General features: G+C 37.2%; 1 protein-coding gene across 1 annotated transcript in view; it reads right to left on the bottom strand.

Annotated features, from left to right (window-relative positions):
- The window catches only part of SEMA5A (semaphorin 5A), a 411,339-nt gene extending 388,021 nt beyond the window's left edge, over positions 1–23,318 (bottom strand). The window contains exon 1 of the mRNA XM_088171122.1: positions 23,300–23,318. The gene's annotated coding sequence lies outside the window, so the exon portion shown is untranslated. The remainder of the gene's footprint in view (positions 1–23,299) is intronic.
- Between the last annotated feature and the right edge of the window lie 605 nt (positions 23,319–23,923).

The raw sequence follows: 23,923 nt of genomic DNA, 5'->3' as shown, positions 1-23,923 counted from the left end.
TGAAGGAACTCGTTTTCCTGTACAGTTACTATCAAAATATTTTTAGATTTTCAAATTGTCATTACACCCTTGATAATTTCAATAAGACTATTAAATTAGATCTTTATGTATGTAGGCAGCAGCCCCATGTGAGGAGAGGTGACTGGCACCAGGTGATGCAGTAACAGCTTTTCTCTTTTTTTTGGCAAACCAATAACTGGGGTTATCTGTATTACTGATACTGTACTAATGCTGCACCAACATGATCTGACATTTCAAGCTAAATTATAAATAGGCATTTAACTTTTGCCTTTAGGAAAATTAACTAGAATACCATAATTATAATTTTCAGTACTCCCTGATGGAGAGCAGCATAAACCTTGAGTGCATGTGTACCCTATGACAGGAGAGTTGTTGCACATAACACACGTAACAGGACAAGTTACATTTTATTATCCAGATCTGCATCATGCCTTAGCAAGAATCTTTTCATTCAAAACACATTCAAAAACATAGAAAAGGAAGGAAGAGCTATTATGGGTTCAGAAAAAAAAAGCAGTGCAGAATGCATAGTCTGTCCCAAAAAAGGGAGAGTGATTAATTGGTTATTTTTAAAACAGGCAATTTTTATGGAACAGTTCAGACAGGTGTCACCAAAAAAACCCAAGCCACTGCATAATTAACAGAGCAACAGTATTCCATCGTGGTGGCAAATAGTCTGAGTAGCGGCAGGAATGGGAGGAGAAGGGGACCTGGAAAGTGAAAGGCTAAGATTAAATTAGATTTGTATAACAACAGCCTAAATCAACTCAGGGTGTCATTCACTTGTAGAGAGTCTGAAACAGCAGAGGCAAAAAAGATAAATACGGCTCCTGTCCACGTTAATGGCCTGTTAACAATATGAGGTTTGTGAATTTGGCCTCTTTATTGCTGATGATTTTAGCAGTAGCATTCTACCAGTGAGCTCACTACACAGTCCAAAGTAAATTCCCTCTAACACTTCTTTGAGAGGAAAGGTCCAACAGAAACACAAACAGCTGCCAATGCCTTCAGCTACCCTTCATCTAATATTTTTTATGGTGCAGTCAAAAGTTTCAAGACATAGCGGAATCACACAAAAAATTAAAACTGAATTCCCCAGCAGATATGCTGATTATGTTTTGCTAAAGACTATAATGTGAACATGCAAAGTTATTGTAGAAATCTCTCAGGGTTGAAGGACCAAAGGATATTTGCTGTACAGCACACTCAGTGCCCTCAGCAGAGAGGAATTAACCAAAGCTGAGAATAATGCTGTGACCCACACAGTTGGTAAATCCCTAATCATAAAGGATACACAGCAAGACATTGTGAATCAATGAGGCAGCACAGGAAAACATTTGCAGTTGAATTTTATAGATGCACTTTGTCTCTTTTCCCCCTAAAACAACAAGACAATTATTCTGCACTCAGAATTTAAAATTAGATTTTATCTCTAACAATATTTTACCAGTAATTAGTGCTAGTGGAAATGTGTGACTTTTTTACTTCTGTTCAAAATATCTTTCCTGTTAATAATCTCCAGATTTTTACATCCTACACTTTTTCAAATTGCTAATATTGTGTTAGGAGGAACCAGGCTAAAGTGGATCTTTACTGATGGAAATTGCACAAATCTAAAGTCCTGAAAATGCAATCCTTACTCATTAAAAGCAGCAACTCTATTAAAATTTATCATGAGCCCTGGGTGAATTCACCAAACACAGAAGAGCAGCTCAGGGACACAGAAGGTATGTTTGACACTAAAGAGATTACAAAAAGATATCAGTATACTTAAGAATAATCCTGGTACTGAAAAAACTTTCCCTGCAGTCATGTCAACTTAATTCTCCCTTGGAAACACCTGAGGATAAGAAACACACAAGGAACAACACAGGCAGGGTATTGCACGCTCCTGACCCCTTACTACACTTGCTACAGCCTTATACAGGATGTAATAATGGCATGTAAGTTATTTTGAAGTAAAAACCGTAAGAATTGGAGGAAGCCAAAAAATCTGGTCTTGTCCTGATATCTGCCAAGATCCCACATCTGGACGTCAGCTCAAAAGGTTGTTATCCCATGAGCCTATTCCAGAATTGTAAATTAACATTCATTCAAACCATGGATTCAAACATAGCTTAATATCTTTGCTCTCTAATGGTAAACTGAAAATATAATAGTTCTTCTCAGCTTAGATCAAGTTAAAAAGCAATATAAATGTAAGATTTTTCTTTAGGCAAGATTCTCATGGGGATGAGAGGGAAATAGCATTTCTAATGCTTGTGACTTGTGTGGTTTTATACCATTTCTCAAAGCTCTCTGCATTTCAGCCTGATGTACCTTTGGTTTTCCATTTCCTAAAAGATCATCAGAAACTGGCTTCATTCTGTTACAGAACGTGTCCTTGAAAAGAGATAAGCTACAAGTGACAAATCAAGGAAGAAAAAAAAGCAGAAAGTTTTTGCAGAAAGAAAATATTTCCTAAGACAACAGGGGCAACCTGCTTAGGACACATCTGTGAGATCATGAAGAGATACCTTTTTGTCTAGTTACAGAAAATAGCATCACAGTAAGTTGATACAATTGCTATTCTTACAATTGTTGTAGAGTTAAAAATAAGAGCATGATTGAATGTGATTCTCCAGCCACAGAAGACAAAAAAGAATAAAAGAATATAAACTTTAACGTTTACTATATGCTCTTACTGCTTTTGTGAAATTCCAGGAAAGTATGCCTCAAGCATTATCTTACCCCAATGGCTTCTGTGGCAGTAGTTCTTCAGCTTGAGGCTTGATTTTAAGTTTTAATAAGGATAATCAAGAGGACCTTTATCAATTTCTAGTTAAATTGAGGTCTTTAAAACAAAAACATATTGTATTATAAGAAAAGGTGATCGATGCTGACGTTTAATATTCTCATGCACTGCAGTACTAGTTGAATTTACTATTCTGCCTTACTGGATGAAGTCCAAAGCAATAATTTCTTTGTCTTCCCTTGTTATATGGATTGTTATGAATACGCAGCTCATAACTGTTGTTTGAAATGTTCACTACATACCTATTTACCTATGGCTATGCATTGGTTACACACACAGCAACACATCTTGCAAAATCTTGTTGTTGGGAGCACAATCAAGAGGTATAATTTGTAAATGCACTTTCCTGCCTTGAGAAACAAATAACCTTCACCCAACTGCCTTTCTTTTACACAAGAGTATTTTGCTTCAGCTCCTGACGTGTATTGTTTTATTTGCCGCACTGACATCCAAGCTGACTAACGAATGCCTTCATGCCAATAACCAACAAAAACACAGCAAGCTCTCCTTAATCTGCAAGACTGCCACAAACATATGTGAATCTTTCCTTAATGAATCCTAGTTTGTACTTTTTAATTTTGTTAGACCTTACATGCCATGACATAAAAATTACACTTCCCCAAAATACTACTTGCTTTCTAATTCTGCAGATAAATGAACTAACCACAAGGCCAAACTGATGGAGTCAAACAGAAAAAACAAACCAAACCAAAAACAAAATGTCCCAAAAGAAAACCACCACACATAAACACTGCATGCATACTTATTTTCCACACAATTTTAGACTTACTTTTCATAAGTCTCAACTAGTGATTCAACCATTTTCCCAAAGCCTGACAAGAGCACAATAGCTATACTCTCTCAGAAAAGAGCAGCTGAGAAGGAAAGAGCATCTTTCAAAGTCTGCTTGATTTTAATGCACACCTCATGGAGCTACAAAAGGACCATAAAAGAAAGGTACTCTGTAAGGAACTTGTTTAAAACAATTCTGCATTTTTCAATATGAGGTAGGAAAGGAAATTTTTTGAGGGGGGAATAAATATTTTCATGCTCATCCACCAAGTTTACCAGGAAGTAAAAAGAGGTATCCACATCCAACTAAAAGTTACAGACCTATCTTATTCTATGAAAGAGACTGAGAGAATGAGGGGAATTGTTTTTTTTTTTTAGTTTTATGAAGAAAAGTTAATGCAATATCTTATCAGCATAAACAGTATTGAGTATTTTTGAAAACGTTGCACAGTAGAAGTGATATATTTCTAACAATGTACTTTCAGTTTTACTAACTGGTCAAATTACATTAAAGTACAACTCAGAGGGGCTGTATTATTTTAACTCTATCTAAACACGGCTGTAAAGACTTTTTTCCAGCCAGGTACTTTGATATCTACAATAAATTTATTCATGCAGACCTTTTTGGAGTATCCTGCAGTAAAGAATGGTTTCCAGCCTTTCTTAACCCATGCCACCTGTGCTTCAAACCATATACTACATCTTATGAATTAATCACTATTCACACAAAGTTCCATTTATGGTTCCCAACTTTAAGAAACGGGAAAGTCAGGATAGACATTTTAAGTTTAGCTTTTGTTGGCAGAAGTTTTTGAAGAAAAATAGAACTACTTTGCAAGATTACGAGGTTTAGTCATTTTTATCCATTTCCTGGAGGCTATTTGTCTCACTGTGAGAATTAGACCATTTTAAATATTAGACTCACAGGCACAAGTGAGAAAGAAAATAATGGTGTTTGATTTATGAAACAGGAGGAACAGACATCTTGGTCATTACAAGGGAGCATTGTTAAAAATAAGTCAATGTAAAATCTTTCTGCAGAGAGAATATAAAAGTGATCTCTGGAAAATATCAGTTAGATGTGGCTAAAGTGAGTCCCCATGAAAAGGTTGGTCATTTAGTTGAGTTCATATCTTGAAATAAACTGCAAAGCACTTTGTTGCTCTAAATGCTTACAGAAATTACCAAAATCATCAACTTCCCAAAAGAAGTGTTTGAAACATGACCTGCTTTGCTCCTATCTTGGTTTACACCTTCTTTCCCTGCCTGTTGCACAGATTCCCATTCAATTGAGCATCCATTTTCCCAAGGATTTTCTCTTGGTAGCATTTGTCAGCTTCAGTTTTTCTGTTTCAGCAGAACATGAAAGCAGATGGATGCTCAGGCTCCACTGGGGCCAGAGAGAGTGGGGCATCTACTTGGCCATCTCAGAAACTCATGGGTGCTTTTTCAGTTCAGCCTAGGATTTGGCTTACATTTCTCAAGAGAGGTCCAAGATGCTGCTTTGTGCTAAATAGCACGGGGAAGGGCTACTCTCGGAGAAATATAAAATAAGTAGCTAGTCCAGCTGCACCCAGGCTAAAGGCAATAGCAAGTTCTGATCATCAACATAGCACACTTCAAATTTCTCTCTCCCTGCCTCTCTGGTGCAGGGCTGCAAATGCAAGTTTCTTGATGCATTCTTTTCTAGAGCTACCATAGTTAGGGGGTTTATGTTCTTGCTGTGCTATTAAAAAAAAGCCATCTGGGAACCATCAAATTTTTTTGACTACATTTGTCAGTAGAAGTGAAAAGGACCTGCTGAAGAAAGTTTTGTGACACATACATGAAAGTAAATCTGGGGTACACCTGTGCAAGTGGTAAAGTTTGGGGTAACTCAGGAACCTTAAAAAGCATCTGGAAAACAATTCTTATAAAACAGAAGTGAAAACTGCATATGCTGCTAATTCTAACAACCTGACACTGGAGGGGGAAAAACCACTCTTAAGACCCAAAGATAAACATTCATGCAAGTAACCAGAATGTATAAATGAAACAGAAAAACTGATTACACAACTGGCATTGACTTCAAACCACCCTTAGGTGCATTTTCAGGTCATCAGGTCTAATCATAAAATTACAGAATCAAAAGATCATAAAATGGCCAGGGTTGGAAGGGACCATAAAGATCATCCAGTTCCAAACCCCTTCCATGGGCAGAAGGAAACTCTATTACCAGGCTAACCAGAGCCCCATCCAAGCTGACCTTGAACACTTTAAGGAACAGGGCAGCCACAGCTTCTTGGGGCAACTTGTGCCAGTACCTCACCACCCTCACAGTAAAGAATTTCTTCCCAATATCTAATCTAATTCAGTTTGAAGCCATTCCCTCTTGTTCTATCATTACATACCCTTGTAAAAAAGCCTCTCTTCCAGATTTCATGTAGATTCTCTTTAAGTACTAGAAGGTGCTACAAGGTGATTCTGGAACTTTCTCTTCTTGAGGCTGCACTCTGCTTTTTCCTGATACTATATCATATAAATATGTAATGTCAAGCTCCATTTAAAAAAAATTTAATTAATTGAACAGACGCATGGAGGGAGGTGGGTGATACTTTGTGGGTTTTGTTTGTTGGTGGTTTTTTCGTTGTTGGGGAGTGGAGTTTAAGAGTAGAGCGATTTAGACTCATGCATTGAGGTTCTGACAGATGAACTTTGACAAACCTAGCAGTTTTAATCTATCACCATTTCTAATTCCCCATGTAATTCTTTAATAGAGGTTAGCACACTGTAACAGAGGGAAATGCATGACTCAATTATTCCAGCTCACAGTGCAGAATATCAGCTTAAAGCACTAATGAAGGTGTGGTTTGTCCTAAGACATCAGACCATGAACTGAACCTAAAAATTCTATCCACACAGGTCTCACCAAGTCTGAAGAGGTGATGACAAGTTCTGGGATGGCCAATTAGATGCAACAGCATCTTTATCCACTCAGCAAGTGAGAGCAGGACCCCTCAGCCAGATGGGAACACTTTGAGATGAGCTGGCAACACTTGCATTGTCCAGTTCCCTAACTGACCATATCTTCTGTTCATCCCTTTATTTCAGCTGGCTCACTGGACTCCTTTGTATCTTCTGCAAAAGGCTAAGCACAAGTCAGATCTCCCAAGGCTTTCAGAGGTTCTTATAAGACTATTAAATATATATATATAAATATAAAAATTAGTCATTGTAAGTAGTTCAGAATTAGACTTTTCTGAGAAGGAAACCAGAAAATTACTTACTGCTTAAATTTCTATATCCTGTTTCCTACTGTCACATTTAGAGTCTCTCCATTTTTAATATTTTTTAAGTGCATGTTATGACTGAAGGAAGAATATTTCAAGTCTAATCTAACACTTTCTGATTAATTTTTCACCAATTTCCTGGAAATGTCCCCAGAAAAACTGTAAAGAAAAATCAGTAGTTAACAACATAAGTCCTGCTCATTTTCAAATTCAGTCACTAAACAGAGAATTCTGTTTAAAAAAAAAATCTGAGAGGAAATTTATAAAATAAATTTATTTGTATTTTTCATATCTATGCTTATGCATGGAATTATATTTAAAAGCAGCGATAATGAAATGTGTTAACTTTGTCAGAAATCACAACTTATTTTCACTTGCAAATATCCATTGAGCTAAAAATTAAATTAGTTGGAAAATTCAAATTAAAATGCAAAAGGTGTTAGCAAGCTCCATGGCAGTTCATTCTTCCTCAATATAACTTGTTGGATGTAGATAAAAAGTGGTTTTAACCAGTTTTCTGTAAGAGGAAGGAAAGTAAATTTAAAACCTCATGTGACTAGAATTTGTTTCATGTTAAAATAATGAATATCATTCTGCTGTCAGTCCTGCTCAGTCCTAGCTAATCTCCTTAGTTTTTATTAATTCCTCTACGATGCTGAATTATCAAGTTCTCTAAGTAGTATCCTACATGACTGCTGCTAGTGCATTCAGTAAAATAACAGTTCACTTATAATGCACAAAATCTTATAGTTAATAATGTTAATAGCACACAAAATCACTGATGAAATATACAATGCAGGTTTTATAACCTATGAAGAATTCATTTAATTTACCAGGCAAAACCTAAGTAAAGATTTTTTCCTATTCTCCCAAGAAACAGTAGATATAAAGCTACAGCTTTAAGGTAAACTACTTTGCATTGATGAAGATATAAAGAAAAGTGAAAAAAGTAGTGATGACAGGAGTAGACCATAAATTTGAAATAAAACACATTGTGTGTTGGAATCAAAGTAGAATTCAGCATGCCTTGTAATCCCCTTCTTTCTCTGTATCTCTCATGGCATGAACACTCAGTTAGAAAAGGCAGTACTGGAAGGGGTGAAATCTTTAGAGTTGATTCAGTTCTACCAGTATCTCTCAGCTGTAGAGTATCTTTCCAGTCCTACCCTCTTTGTTTCCCTTTTGTCTTCTCCTGCACACACAATTGCACAATTTTGTGCCCAGTGCTACTGAAAGGTCTGCATCTGCTCCCAGATAAAAACCTGTTCATCATTAAATTATAGCTTTAACCAGAAAAGACAAAAAGACACTAAAAAGGGGACCGAGTGATAACTGGGAATATCCACATTTTCCCCTGCCTTCCTGTCCCTAATGTCACCAGAAAATAATAGCTTCCCTACAGCATATTTACAAGTCTGAAAAGGAAGAGCAGTGAAGTTCAAGGAGATATCTGGAAATATGCCAATATATCTGGAAATAGTCAAATAGCAACCACTAAGAGGAGTAAAACACATTGTTCCATGCCCTGAATAAAAGCACAGCTAGTAGTTAAGACACAGTAATAAAAACTCATCTTAGGTGCTCATGAAGGGAAGAAGCTGGTTTTGCACCCAGCTTATTCACCTGGATCAAAGAATCCTCCTGTTTCCAGCTCAGATTTTTCCTCAGCCCTTCCTTGGAAGTCTGCTAGCACAGAACAATTCATACCTTCACATTTCTCGAGAAGATGGGTTCCAGGTCTAGCTAACCTAGTTCAGTTTGTGATATATTTGTGTGCCCTATTCCCTTCCTTGTCAGTCTTCTTCAATTAAGATTAAGAATTTTAGGGAAACGCAGGGGTGCAGGTGTTCCCTTTTTCCCATCTTAGCTCTCATTCCTATCCATTCTGACATTTTTCGCCCATAAATCTGATCAGAACCATACTTCTCCTACCAGAGGAAAGGGAATGCACACAGACTGCACAGAGGAGCACCCAGCAAGAGTGATCTGCCCATCAGGCGTTTTGCTTTTGCATCCTAAACTTGCAGGTATCTGACTCCTTTCCACAGCTGTCCTCTACTCATCCTTTAGGTTAAAGCTTTAGCACCTCATTTTCACTGATCCCATCATTATGTATTGCTCATAGTATTTTTAATCTGTGGGTATTGTTCAGACTAGGTTTATTTTTCTCTTCCAGTATTTCACTACTTGTGTGTGTGTCATCTAATGTAAGGGTTGCAGTGGTAATTACTACCCTTCTGTGGAAGTGCTCAATAATCACTGCATAAACCTTGCATAACATCCAGAAAGCAGATTTAGACTTGGCTCCAAACTGCCTTAGTTTACATATCCAAGTGTATTTTTGTAAAGCTAAACTAAATGTGTGTCATATGCTCAAAACTACCATGGGCCTCTTTTTCACATAAAGGTTGTCTGTAGAAGAGAGTTGGAATTTACTACCAGGATGTCAGCTATTGTCAAGAAGAAGCCCTTCTGCCCAGAGAACACACAATAATCCCAATCCCAAACCAAACCTAAAATCAGCCTTGGGCAAGATACTGTCCACATTGCATAACCAGTTATATCCACCAGGACAAAGAGAAAACAAAATGTACAGTTCTGTACAAACCCAACACAAAAAGAAATCCAGAAGAAAAAATATCCAACAATCATTTCCCCTAGGGTGACTCAGTTCTTGTGCCCATCTATCATCTCAGTAGGTGTTTTGGTGATTACAGCTATGATACACAGCAAAAAAGAGGCCAAACAGCAAGGCAGAAAAAAAAAATGCTGATGGCATACAATTGTAAATTATTTAATTCAATTAATCACTTAAAAATTATGATGATCTAAGTCATCTGAACAGAGCAAGCAGTTTTCAGGATCTAAATCTGCATCACAGTTAGACAGTACCACCTCATGCCAAATATATCCGAAAGAACTATTTACAAAGAGGATTAAATCAATAGCTGACAATAATAATACCCACTAGGCTGAATAATGTGAATAGCAATATATGTAAACACATGTCTTTGGTTTTTTTGGAGAAACAACCTTCTGGAAAAAAAAATTAGTAAGAAAATGACAGTAAATAAGCTGTAGTTCCATCCAGGCAGAACAGAAAAAAATTGTTTGTAAGAGTAGCACAAAACTGGAACCTTAATTAAAAGCTTCAAAGGCAAATATTAGCCAAATAATAAATAAATAAGTAGAGAATGTGTCATGTGACAGGATCACAAGGAAGGAAAAAGCCCATGGAGGGCAGCAGTGAGAGCAGGAGAATTGAAAGAAAAAGTGCACTATACTTTATAGAATTGAGATGAAAGAAGACAATTTAAAAATCCCTTGTTTTCCACTATTGTCTCTTAAATTAACACAGAAGAAATAATTTCTGAAGTATCTGTGTAACATAACTTAAAAAAAAATATAAAGCTATTCACAGTGGAAAAAAATTGGAGAACACATTTCAGAAAGGTGTTGGTACTGAAATGCTTAATAACAAATCTACTTATTGCAGATTCATATCTCTGGAGGTAAATTAAAAAAAAATGTAGGTACATAAAATGAGACTAGAGCAAAACTGAAAGCAACTAGACTCCAGAACAGTGCCTTCTCTGGTTTCCACTCAGCTGACACCTAATCACTCTGTGCACTTCAGTCTCTGATCTCAAATCCAGGAAGAGTAACTGCATGTCCAGAAGTGTCCCAGGTCTGTACAGCAGCCTTTCCCGTACCAGCTCTCGTGTTGGTACATCATTCATGCCACAGCTTGAACAAGATTCACAAAGTGGGAGTTCCACACCACTCCAGTTTGCTAAGCAATACCGTGATTACCATCTCCGAGTACGCTAAAACAACCACAACTCTGGGAATGCAACTCTCTGCCTGGCCTGAAGATTTTTATATTGAATTTTGTGTTAAGCAGGCCTCAGAGAAAATACAGACTGATCTGGAAGCAAGGACAGAAAGACTGCGCATTCCCAGCTGTACTCCAAGCGTGGAATTCATCTCCTGATGCAGGTGTCTGGGTTTCCTCTGTAGTCAAGAAGGGGCTAAGCAGCTCAGCCAGAGGGTTCCAGACAGCAACTCACTCATCACAGCAGACATTCTGGCCAAGTGAATCACTGCTGACTAGCTCACTCCATCACTGACTGTGGCAGAGTTTCAACACCAGCCTAGAATTAACACCCACTTGCTGGCACCTAAAGCCCTACCTTTGCTAGGTAATCTATTGCAGATTAATTGCCCCTTGATTCACTCACTCACATCCAGAAAAGGCTGCCTTTCCTTGTTGTATACGGGTAGAGATGCAAATGGAGGGAAGAAGACTTGTGCGGCAACAAGTGCACAGCAATATCAGACAAGAAATAAAGTTGTGATCCCTTTCAACAAGTAATTTAGCAGCACCAAAAGTATTCCCTATTCTGAAAAAGTATTCCCACTTCTTCGTTTAGAAAAGATACATAAATTGTTTAAGTCATTTCAGGGATGAAGACAAAACTGAAGTCCTTGGCATCCTGTTCTTGAATTCACTGATAGAATGGTTGAGAAGTGCACGAAGTGTTGTCCAGCATTAACAGATCTAGAGGTTACATGGTTAAAAGTGGCAGCTGTACCTGAATCAGCTCTCCCTTTGATCTTATAAATAAAATCATGAAACATGCTCAAATTTGGTTCTGAAGGAAGATTAACTATGAGCACAGACAGTAACACTGAGCAAAAACAGTTCTGGGAGTAGCTGTTTCAAACTTCTACATAGTTTTTCCACAAAAAAAGCATAAAGTGGTTCCATGATTCTAAGGTAAGCAAGATGATAACAGAGGTGTATAGTTGATCCCATGTCTGTACAGGACACTCATAGTTCAGAGAGAAATGCTGACTTTTTGGAGGAGCTGTACAAGTTATTTTGAATGGAGATGATAGAGCTGAGTGATAGATAGGACTTTCATCTATTTATATATTTTTATGTCTTTATATACTATGTATTATACCAATATTTACTTTTTTCTGTATAAAATAAAAACAGTTCTTCTGTCCTAGATAGAGAACTTTCAACCAAAAAATGCTGTCAGAAGTTTCAGAATGAGCCAGTCACATAGGTATTATTGGTTAATAGAAACAATTTGCCGGATGCATTATGGGATAAATACATTGTCTGGAAAACCGGAAGAGTAATCCAGATTGGTAGACATGAATGACCTGTCATCAACCAGCTGTAGAAAGAGGTTGCAGGAAAGGTGAGGGGAAGGAGATAATTGAAGGATGAGAAGCCAGAGAGTCCACTGCAACCACAAGCTGGCATTTAAAAACTGCTGACTGAGAAGACAATGCCTTACAGAAAAAATTGCCAGACCATTAGCAAAGTCCACAACCTTTTATAGAACAGTTTGAAAAGATTCTGGAAGGAAAGGAAACAGACAGGAACTGACACAGAATTTATTGTGTAAGGCTGCAAGAGTTAAGAGATGCCAAGGAACAATCTATCCAAGGTGAGCTGGCAAGAGGGCATGATACCCACTTAGTGAGCTTCAGCATAATCCCATACTAGCATAAAATAATTTAGTCCATAAATTGTTGCCACTTCTGGAGATTTCCAGAACTTTACCTGTACCTGTTCACATGGGTGAAGGTAAAAGCACATTCTACCAGACAATCCACATTCTACATCGAGAGTCCAATGCAGAGTCATGATGGCACAGAGTGGCAATCTATTTTGCAATTCAGATGGGAAGTTCCTGTTCCACCCTTGGCTATTAATGGACAAAGTCATCAGCCTTTTTACAGACAACATTTTTACCTTTTCAATTATATCCATTGTCCTTAAATCCTAGTGAAAAAGAAAAATAGGACAGACAGCAAATGAAAAGGCTTTTTTTTGGCTTTTCAAAACAGAATATTTTAAATTAAAAAAAATTAAGTCTTAATCCTGATACTACAAACATGTATCCAACAGTTGCCATGCAACAAAGGAGGGTGATTTGAGGCAGGGGCTACCAAGACTTAAAGGAACATCATTAGGGACAATCATTAAAACAGAAGAGTAGAATGTATTGTTTAGCATAACAAATCAGATTCCAGTCTTGTCACCCATAAACAATGTTTTTCATAAATTTCTAGTACATGCGTTTTGGTGATTTCTGCCATTCCATATGCAGAACATGAACATGTATACAGTAAGTTCCTTCCTCCTCATTGTAGAAGTTCAGTCTCTGTCCTGGACTAGAGGTAGTAAATTCCTTCAGCACCCATAGAGAAAAATATAAAATATAAAATTATAAAGAAAAGTCCTACAGGAGAAATAAGGAGTTATTTGCTAGAATACAAAGAAACAAACAAGCAAACCCAACCCTACCAAAAGTCAACATTAGTCAACAGAATGCACAACTTGATAATCTTAAAATCAGTTACTGGACTGCAGCAACTGAAACACAGACTAAGTTAAAAGCATACTAATATTAACAAAATATAACACATTTTTATGTAATGTTATTCCTTTGTAGTATGCACTTATTATCTAAGAATATGTCACACTACACAGTTTTGCACAAGCATGTGATGAAGAATCCTCCCACATACCCATTTACTGGGGCAGGATGAACTTGTGGAGGAATGTTAACTTTGATTTTTATAGGAATAAAATCACAGGCTAAATCTAGCTTTTCTAAGTATTAATAAACTTTATCACTAGACAGAACTGCAGTACAAAAATGATGAACCAGTATTTATAATTTGAAACACTTCGTTGTGAACCATAATTACTGATCAGCTTCATGAACAATGCAATGTCACATTCAGTGGCCCTCACAGACTCAGCTGGATAATAGATGTTCATATTTTCATGTTGGGCTAAAATAAATTTAAAATGTCTCATGACAACACAATAGAAGCTGATCCTAGCTTACAGTCTTAAGCTATTAATTTCTTGGAAATGCCAAGGAAGCCTGCCTAGTACATCAAAATAGCTTGCAAAGCTATTGCTCTCAAAGTATGGGCTCTCAAAGTTAATAAATTCAAATTTGGTCACTTATTTTCAAATTCTGTATGGTATTAGAAGAAACTTACTTTTCTTCATTTAGGCAAATCTCTTTTTAGAATGTTCAAAGAAACCGAGACAGCACTGGTGAAATGAATCCATAAATAAGTTAAGATATGAACTGTAAAGATTTTTTTTTTTTAAGGATGGAAAGACATTTTTAAAATGCTCTTGTAGCTTAATGGATGTCTTAAAAATGAAGATATTCTTATCTGATCAAGTAAAACCAGTTCCATCATCTTTGTTTGCTGTGTTTAAAGCCAGCTGTATCTGAGCAAACTTAATGGCTGGACAGCTTTATCCATACAGCGCAATTTCTAAAGTAAACAGTTTTATTTCATGCTAGAAATGAGCACATTAAGAACAGAAGTCACAAAGGTTTATGAATAAAATCAACCATGAGTGAAGAGATGTAAAGACAATTATCTTTCTGCTTTGCAGCTTAACCTTTAAAGTAAATGTCCCACCATTGAGAAAATAACAGACCACTTTCAGGAAACCAGAAATTACCTTCATATATATAATGATATTATGGAGCTGAGCGAGGAAGCCTGCATCAAAGTGAAAAATAGGGGCTTGTGGTGCAAAGCAACAATTTCCAGCAGTTACAGAGATGCAGGTTCCACATCCAGCTTCATGAGTGCTGTCAGCAGCCAAGCGACTCCCTTGCTAGAGCTCCAGGAAGGCAGCCTTAGACACAGTCCCCAGAAAGCTGCTCTAAAGGACTGAACAGGACATCAGACTCCTGGAACATGGGGCCACTGAGCAGCTGCATTGCAGAGGGTGGCCTGGCCTAGGACTGTCACTAAGGGCTGTGAAGTCATTTCTGCTGAGCTGCTAATATCCATTGGGTTGAGCACTGGGAAAGCATCAATGTTTGCTGTAGGCAAATTAAAAATCCCCATGATGGCACCCAAAATGAGCTGAAGAAGCGGGGATTAGTTTGGGTGCAGAGGGTACTAAAGAGGCTGGCAGGCTGCAAGTTGCCCCCTGTACTCTGGGAGTCACACAGGAGTGGTAGGAGGGCTGTGCAGCTGATTCATGGGGACAATCATCCAGGATCCAGGAGGATAACAGCACAGGCAGGGTCCACCCTCCCTCTGGCACAGATCCACAGTGGGCAAGTAGAGCAAGGTGGGTGAGAGCTGCACGATTCACCAGCAGACCAGCAGGCATCAGACAAGGGCAAAGCAGAAAATCAGGTCTGGTGTCAGGCTGGGAAATCCAAGTGACAAACTGGGAATAGCAGAAGACAGAATTCTGCACACACACAACACAGCTCGGACACAGAGCAACACTGGTTAGGGCCGTGAAGGACCATCAGTGCCCTCAGGGTGTACAGGGTGCAAGGTGTGCAGGGAAGAGACAAATGTGACCTGAAACTCTCAGCAGTGCACACAAAAATAATGTTTCTGGACTGTGGCTCAATCCTTTTCTGCTTGGCTGTAAGAGAGTGATCACTATACTTGGAGACACTCTCTCCGTAATTTATAGGTTCTGCTATTTATCTTCTTGTACAACTACTGTTCCACCAGTGCATGTAGCACAGATATACAGTCTGCCTTGAGCTCTTGAAGAACTGAGGAAAATCAGTGAATCTGAGCAGGTTCTCAAAATGAACCAGAAACATGTTTAGACTACAAATTATACAGTGCTAAGATAGTATCTTAATTGATATACACACATTTGCTATGTAAAAATGCATAATGTATTTACAGGAATAAAAACAGAAATACAAAGCAGCATTACAATGACAGTCATAGATCAAAAATAAATGAAAAATTAACAAATAAATTACTTTGTTAGAGAAAACAGCCACTATGCACATTGAAAAGATTTTAAAAGGGCTGGCATAGCCTGCCACCATTAAGCCACTGATAAATAACCATTCAAAAAACTCGAGAGTCCTAGATTTTATTTACATGACAGAGTTTACAGATGACTTGCATAAAATAAATATTTCTATTCACTCTTCCCTCTGTCCTTCTTCCCTCTGACCCAGAAAGTTATAAAGATATGAGTGTCTATTCAAAGGCAGAAGGAGCCTCTGTGGTATCTGAATACTCAAGCAGTAAATAATCACATCATACTTAAGAGCACGGAATGGTGAGCAATTGTTATGATAATGGTGGATACCTTTGAAATAAGTGAAATTTGTACTGTAAGAGCAGGCTTTAAGCTGATACATGTTTACTTAGCCAATCTTCTACCCAATCAAACCTTTACTTATATGTTTTATGTGCACCTAATCAAAAGTCCACTTAAATCTTTTAAATATGCATTATGATAACATTTAAATGTTATAAATCCTAATGCTCTCATGCAGCCAAATATTCAGTTTTTTTCAAAAGAGGTTTAACATTAAAAAATAAATTCTGTGATATAATAAATGATTGATTGACAGTTAATTATGAGAGGAATTCAGTTGAATTTCTAAAAGATTAAAGTCTGTGAAAAAGTATTCCAAGAGAGGATGAGAGGGTCACACAAAATAACACAAAAATAGTTGTCTTTTTCTGGTAATTCAGTGTTTTACAGGCCTCCCCCATATGTTAGTTTTTTTCCTTCTTTGTTTTAATTTTTCTTATGGAGTTGTGCTATTTGAAACACACTGAAACATACCAGATTTTTAAATTATAATTGAAGATGCATCAGGCTAGTTCCTGCTGCAACATGTCAGTCACTAAAAGCATAGAAGATATTTCAGAGTTAATCCCAAGCCATTCAGGATTGATCAAATCTGACTAATAGGATAATCTGAACTTTAAAAAAGTTAATGCAGGCATGTTGAGCCACAGTTCTCTGCTGAACCTGAAATTAAGACACCGAGTTCCATGGCAAAGGTGGAATGGGGCAGAATACTGTTAAGATGTTTTCAGCATGCATCTACTGGCCAGCTCAGCATAGCAAAGCCACAGCCCCGACTGCTCTTTTCCCTGTGTCCTAACTATTGGAAAGGCTGTAATTAACCCTAAGCTCTGAAAGACTGAAATGAAGTAGAAGACTCCTTCATCCTCCTTTCCCTGTGGGTTTCCACAAGGAAGAGCTCTGTTTCAGTCTCATATACCATGACGAAAGTATGGGTTAAAAAAAGAAAAAAAAAAAAAAAAAAAGGCCTGCTCTTCTCTACAGCCACATCAACACTAACATGGCAGGACTGGTGAGTTGGTTTGTATCTCCACATATAATCAAATACTTCATGCAGCAATAACTGTGAAAATCTTTTCCAAGGTTAAAAGTGTTGCAGATAACATCCAGATTTGCATTAAAATGTCTGGAAAACAATTTTATTATTAGCCTATAGCACAAGGGAGGCTGAAAAGGGGCTAATGTGACCTTTTCACTGCCTTCTGCTCAAGAGATCTGAAAAGAAGTTGTCATGTTAGAGGTTTGTGGGAACCAAAGCAAATCTGTCAAGGTCACAGGTATAAACATTTTACAAGTCCCTGCACTTTTCTTATGAGCTTCTCTCTCCTGTCCTTTCTCAGATCTCAACTCCTCTGTGGATTCAGACTATCTGTTCTGGGATATATGGGTCACCCCAGCAGAAGTCTCTATGTTATATAAGCTGACATTGCCTTCAGCAGCCAGAGTGTCATACGAGAGGCAGATGGACAAACTGGCTGATTTTTGCACAGTGTCGCCTGAGGAATACAAAGCAGCAAATACAGCCTACAGTTCCCAGTTTGTATTCACAATATCTACAGCCTGATTTTTCACCAGAAAAATTAGATTAGCTTTCATAGAGCCACAGAAAAAGGATTTCAGTAAATAGACCATTCCTCTGCCATTACAAAAAAACCCCCAAAACAACAAAACAAAAATAACAACAAAAAACCAAACCTACAAAAAAAGAACAAAAAACCCCCAAACAAACCAATAAGAAAAAAACAGAAGAGAATTTGACCAGCCTGTGTTCGAAGATACACAGTGAGAGATAGCTCCAGAGCCTCACTAGACAATCTTTTCCATGTCTTCACTGCCCTTATCATTAAAAAAATTACTAACATTTAATGTGAACTTTCCTCACTGAAATTTAGTACATTTGTACCTCTTTGTACCTTTTCCAGACACAGTAAACCGTTTATTCCCTTCTTCATTATTAATAACAAAAAAAAAAAAAGAGTAATACCATGAGTCCATTACTCAAGACAGGAAATAATTGACATATGGTACCAGAAAGTAGAAAATTTTAATAAAACATAAAGGCAAAAAGATATCATCCATGATAACTGCTCAGTTAGAAGAGGCTTTATTAGTAGCATAGAAATTCAGCATTAAAGAGAGATGAAATAGCTCAGCTAAATTAAATATTCTCCGGCTGTTCAGTTTGGACAAATTTCATGTAAGAATACTTAAAAATCTGGATGAAGTACAACAATTAAATTACTATCCCTAGGAGCTCATGGAAAAACATATCTAGGAAAAAGCCCATAGCACACATTTTTACAAATGGTGTAAGGAAAGATTTGGGGAGCTTTTAATTAAGATAAATTCCTAGAGAAGTGTTAGATTCAAAAATATCACACGTGCAAAGATAGCACAAAAAATAAATCATAGCTAAGACAGGCTCCTTCTATGAATAAGTCACATGAAATCAAAGTAATGTGCATCTTTAGCAGAATTTTATGCCCCGTGAATAGTGGAAAGGCAATGGAATTTATAAATTATAGAGATTTTGGCAGGATTTCCTGTGGAATTTTCACAAGGATATGAGGCAACCAAGATCAAAACCTGCAGAGTGTGAAACAGTCACAGTACTGCTACATGGTTAACAAGTCTCCACATTAGTCTGCTCAGTATTGTTGGAGATTTTCATTAATCATCTAAATAATGCAAGAGAAAGTCTATTGTTACTAAATTCAAAGACGTCAGCAAACTGGGTTGTGGAAATGAATGAATTCAGAAGGATCTTCAGATATGCCTGTTCAATAGTGATTCATATCCAGTGCACTTCCTGGGATAGCAAACCTCAGTATAAGCAGCCTTACTATGCTAATCTTAGAAGTATTTAGAGTGTTAAAAGAGTGTTAAGGGGAAACTGAAATATTTAAAGTGATGTTTGTTTCTGTTTCATATAAACTGCACTGGCAGGAGGAAAGTACAACACTACAGAAACAAGATTTATGTTGCATTTCAAACTGTTTCCAAAGTTGCTGGGTAAAGCTCTCCTGCTCTGATGTAATATACCAGTCTAATCAACAAAAAATGAGGATAAAACAGAAATACAAGGTCACAGCAAGCACTTAGAAATGGATTTAAGTCAGGCTTAAGGATACAACTCATTCTCATTCACCATTAGAAGTCTACTGAACACAAAATTACATCTGAGATAGCTGCCTAGGGCACCTTTATAGTCAATAAGCAGACCACAGGCACATCAAAGTGGAGTTTATCTCATCCTAGGATACACACCTGACCATGAGTCATACCCTAGTGCTGGACTCTTCTCTCCATGAATTATAAGGGAGTCTGCACAACTAGCTCTACCCAGGCACCTGAAGTTAAAGTATTGTATTGTCCTCAGTATTTAGGCAGAAGCTCCCAATCATCTATCGTCATAAGAACATCAGAGTGGTGACACAGTTCTGGGGTGTTTGTTTTTTTTAAATATAGGTTACTGCAAAACAAATTAAAACCTCAGGCTGCTGTTTTCAGTCTGGATTTCTGTTGCCAGTTAGGTGGAAGCTGGTACAAGGAGGTCATGCAGAGTCCTAAATGTGCCTTAATAGCTCTGAGCTAATTTTTTTTTCCAAAGTACACAGCTTACATCCTGTCCTTTTAAGCTTTCTGTGGTTTCTGCAATTATAGACACTGATTTCTGTGCTACTTCTGGATGAAATTCCCTGTTTGATCCCCTTCTACCACAGTTCACTTATCTATCAGATGGTTTGGAAGAGGGCAACATTCTCATGGCTCTTTGTAACATGGTTAGGACTGCTCAAACTCTCCCACCAAGATTAGTCTTGCCTTTGATTTCAGTAGCACTAAAATTTCACTCAGCATGGATTTTGGGCATGGATGAACATCATGTGTGATGTTCAGCATTGTACAGAGACAGATCTCAGAAAAGCAATTCTTCCCAAGTTCCTCTCTAACATACATTTTCAGTAGAGACAAACTGCTGGATGATTATTGTCACACACTTATAAAAGTTTATATTTAACCATTAAAATGTGTAATAAAATCATTCAACAGCATCAGAGGGTGATCAGAATAAAAGAGCTGCCACCTGTTCTTCAGAAAGGTATCTTCTCATGTTATGCACATTTGCTACTGATACCCACTTCCGAGTGCAGCTTTCAAACACTGCTCAACACTGTGTACCCAGAGGTAAACTGAGCTAGTTCTTCAAAGTAGGAGGTTTGGGCAACAGCAGGAGTTGCTTTTCACCAGTGCTCCTGATTTGTAGGTGAGATCATACTCCTGATTTGTAGGTGACTGTATTTCAGGGGTACTTTTATACAAGTCTCTTTAATTCCATACAACAGCTACTTCCAATTCTCATTGACTTCAAGACTTCAAAAATTTACAATTATGATTTTAGAGACAAAATTAAACATACCATATCATCTTTTCTCCTATTTCATTCATGTGCTGAAGAACTGAGAAAAACTGTGGCTGTAAATGTAACACATAAAACATTACCCTTTGATATAAAGGATTATTGAAACCAGTGTGGAATACAGGGTTAGAAATGAAGCTTAACAGATTTTTGCCTGATTTTAAAGGCAAACTGAGTGACTTTGTAAAGGATTATGAACTTAACCTTGCAGACCATACATACAACAGCATAGTAAGTTATAGGACAGCAAGTAGAGTACAGAACAGTAGCCCTTGAAAGATCCAGGAGTGGGTTTCTGAGAATGAGAAGATGAGGCTGTGCAATACTGGGGCCGTAGCTCCAGCTCTGACTACTTTATATATCTTCTTTGGCAGTAGAGGTTTTGACCTTCATGGGAGACTTTACTTTTTGATGACTTCTCCTTGATTTAATTTTTTCCCCTCATTTTTCTGACAATGTATACTATTTATGAACATTTCAACCTTAGATTTATTTCTTTTCCTCACAGTGGCCCATTCTTCTCAAAGGCATGAATTTCTGAAAATCAGATAAAACTCCTATATCAATACTTTCTTCACTTAGGGAAAGAAAAATCTAGTCATGTCACCAGATACTGCTAATGTGCTATGTCAGCAGAATACACAAAAAAGTCATAATTTTGAGTGCCTGGAGAAAACAGTCCCAAAGGATGAAAAAATGGTTTCTTCTCTTTTCTCAAAGTAAGAGGAGATACATGATTACAACTTATGACCCCTGGAAAAGATAGGTACTGGTCTACTAATTTCCCAAGGCCTTATCACTTATGTCTTTTGCAAAGTGACAGAAATAAAGAGCTCTGCTGTGTGTTAAGTATTTGGGGTTTAGTGCCATGCTATTAATGCCATCCAAAAAGCCCCTGAAACACAACATATACCCACATGAAGAATTAGTTTATTTTTAAATTCTCACCAATACTATATTGCTTTCTTGCCTTGGAGTTTGAAAACACCTAGTTTTCAAAGAACACACTAGAGGAACTTGAAGTAAGTCTGAAACTGCTCCACACACAAAATTCATTCTTCTCAAAGAGTGTCTAGGAAAGATTCCAAGACTCCCAGGAAAATGGAGGCCATATAACAGTTCTCTAGATGTTAGTCAGAAAGAAGAGAAAATGTATGCAGTCAAAAAACTGTTCACCATCAATTGTCCCCTCTTGCAAAGCACAAAATGGAATTTGAAAAATAGGTTTCTGGACCTAATGACTAATATCTAAAAGAACGGTTTTCCATACTTGCCCAATTCTTTTTCATTTAGCATTCCATACCTGCTGTAATACAAGATTACTACCTGAAATAATTAGACCTTTTGATATCTATCATGGAACTTATTGTCTTCCTAAAGGTGCTCTGCTTTAAGAATGAGTAGGTAAAACAAAAGCAGAAGAAAGTAAATGAGGATAAATATTGGAAGGATTATACCATACCAGTACCATCTAAGCAACATATACACTTTCAATTATAATTATAGAGCATTATTTTGGATCCACTTTTGCTCATATTTTTTCTCTTTTCTGTATACCTCATAGTGTTAGCAGAACTCAATTCAAGTAACTAAACTTATCCATAAAGTTATCCACAATAGTAATAAACCATTAGTGATTAAGTAATAGGATAAAATAATATTATTTGCTTCTGAAGCTGAGATCACTTACAGCAACCCTTCCAATTTTCACACTCAGTAATTTCTTTCATCATGAAATGAAGAGTTTTGAGAATAACAGAAGGGAGAAAGTCACAGATATTTTCACACAGAGATTCCATCTCTGATACTGTTCCAATTTCCCTTTGTAATACAGACATTTGTACCTCCATAGTAAAGTAACTTCATGGTAGGAAGAGGAGAGAAGCATTCTTCCATATCTTTAAAGGTCTAGATGGATTTTTAAAAGCTATGTTACTTCATGGAATTCCTAAATTAGCAAATATTTTCTACTTTCCTCACAGCTTAGTGAAACAGTTGAATACAAGTAAACATACATTAATTAAGTATTTTGGTAAAAACGCCTGAGGAAAATTTTTAAGAAAGAAAAACTAATTCAACAACGAGATGCTACAACTTTAGTGCAAGCACAGCTTCAACATCCCTGACAGATACCTAACATCAAATTTGTTAAAATCTTATATGCTTAGAAACTTTTGAGAAAGTATTTCATCCTTTTTCTCAAAAACAAAATGATGGAATCTCAGTTTATTTAAACTTCAAGCAGTTTTTATATAAGGTACTGGAATAATCAACTTCATCTAGAAATATTGCAGGAATACAGATCTGGATGCAGCCACAGCTTTGGATAGATCAGCTTAAACATGACAATGTCACAGAGCCAGGTTCAATAACCTGATTCGAGAACTGGTCTGTGATTAGAATATGGTTGGTGCTTTAGTCTAAAGCCTGCAAGAAGGAACCTTAGACTCAGTACTCAAAATTAAGTAGAATCTGTACTGCTATCTCACTGGTCATCTTCACCTTCCAGGGAAAAATAAATAAAAACAAAAGCCAACAGACAAACAAAAGTTCTCTTATATTCTTAAGGGGAAAAAATGTAGGGAACAAATAAAGAAAAAATATTATTAGGATGAAACTGACAAAATGAACTTTGAATCTTTAATTATTTAAGTTGAAGAATTGCTAGCAAATGCGTATAATCTAGTGACTGCAGCTGTTCTGGTCAGTTAAAAAATGCAAATCTCTTCCAACAGCAGTTGGACACATTATGTGAAGCACTCAGTTTTAGGAGCATTTCTCTGAATACATTTTGCAGAGGGAAAGGAAAGTAGAAATTTCCAGACATTGCCAACAAAATTACTCACATTTCTTTTCCTTCCTTTAAGCTTTCACTGCCTTGGGTTTTTAGCTTCACATCTCTTACTGGTGATGCTTTGTCGCAGTGCTGGTGAAATAATTCAAACCTAAGCTTGAAGAAAACTTAAAGCCTATTTCAGGAGTACATGAATAAATATGCTGATTAAAGAAAGATAAATTCTATCATTTCCTTCATTATTATGGATTTCTGCAACAAAAAGAAAAAAGAAAGGAGCAATCAGGGACTGATTTTAAAATACAGCACCCTCTGACATATGACTAAGCATCTCTTTGCTGCTGCTCAAATCTTGGGTACAGGGAGAAACTCATGGAAAAATTGCCTGTGATCTTTCAAGCTCATTGCTGCCAGCAGCATTTTCCTGCTCTTATCAAAACTTACTGTTAAATTAGTGTCCCGGCTTTAGCCAGGACACGTTTAATTCTTGCAGTAGGCAAGAGGGGCCATGGTCAGGACCCTCAGATTATTTTATACTACATCATGTCCTTGCCAGGGCGTGGGGAAGAGAGTCTCCTCTGGGGAGAAGGGCTCCTTCTGGTCAAGTAAGCGTGATGAAGGGAGCAGGGCAAACCCAATTCTGAGCATTTTGAATGTGAATCACTCACCTCTCTTG

Source organism: Sturnus vulgaris, chromosome 1 (assembly GCF_052056855.1).
Source record: "Sturnus vulgaris isolate bStuVul1 chromosome 1, bStuVul1.hap1, whole genome shotgun sequence".
Taxonomy (NCBI): Eukaryota; Metazoa; Chordata; class Aves; order Passeriformes; family Sturnidae; genus Sturnus; species Sturnus vulgaris.
The sequence above is the reverse complement of the archived record's forward strand: the minus strand, read 5'-3'. Positions and strand labels throughout refer to the sequence as shown.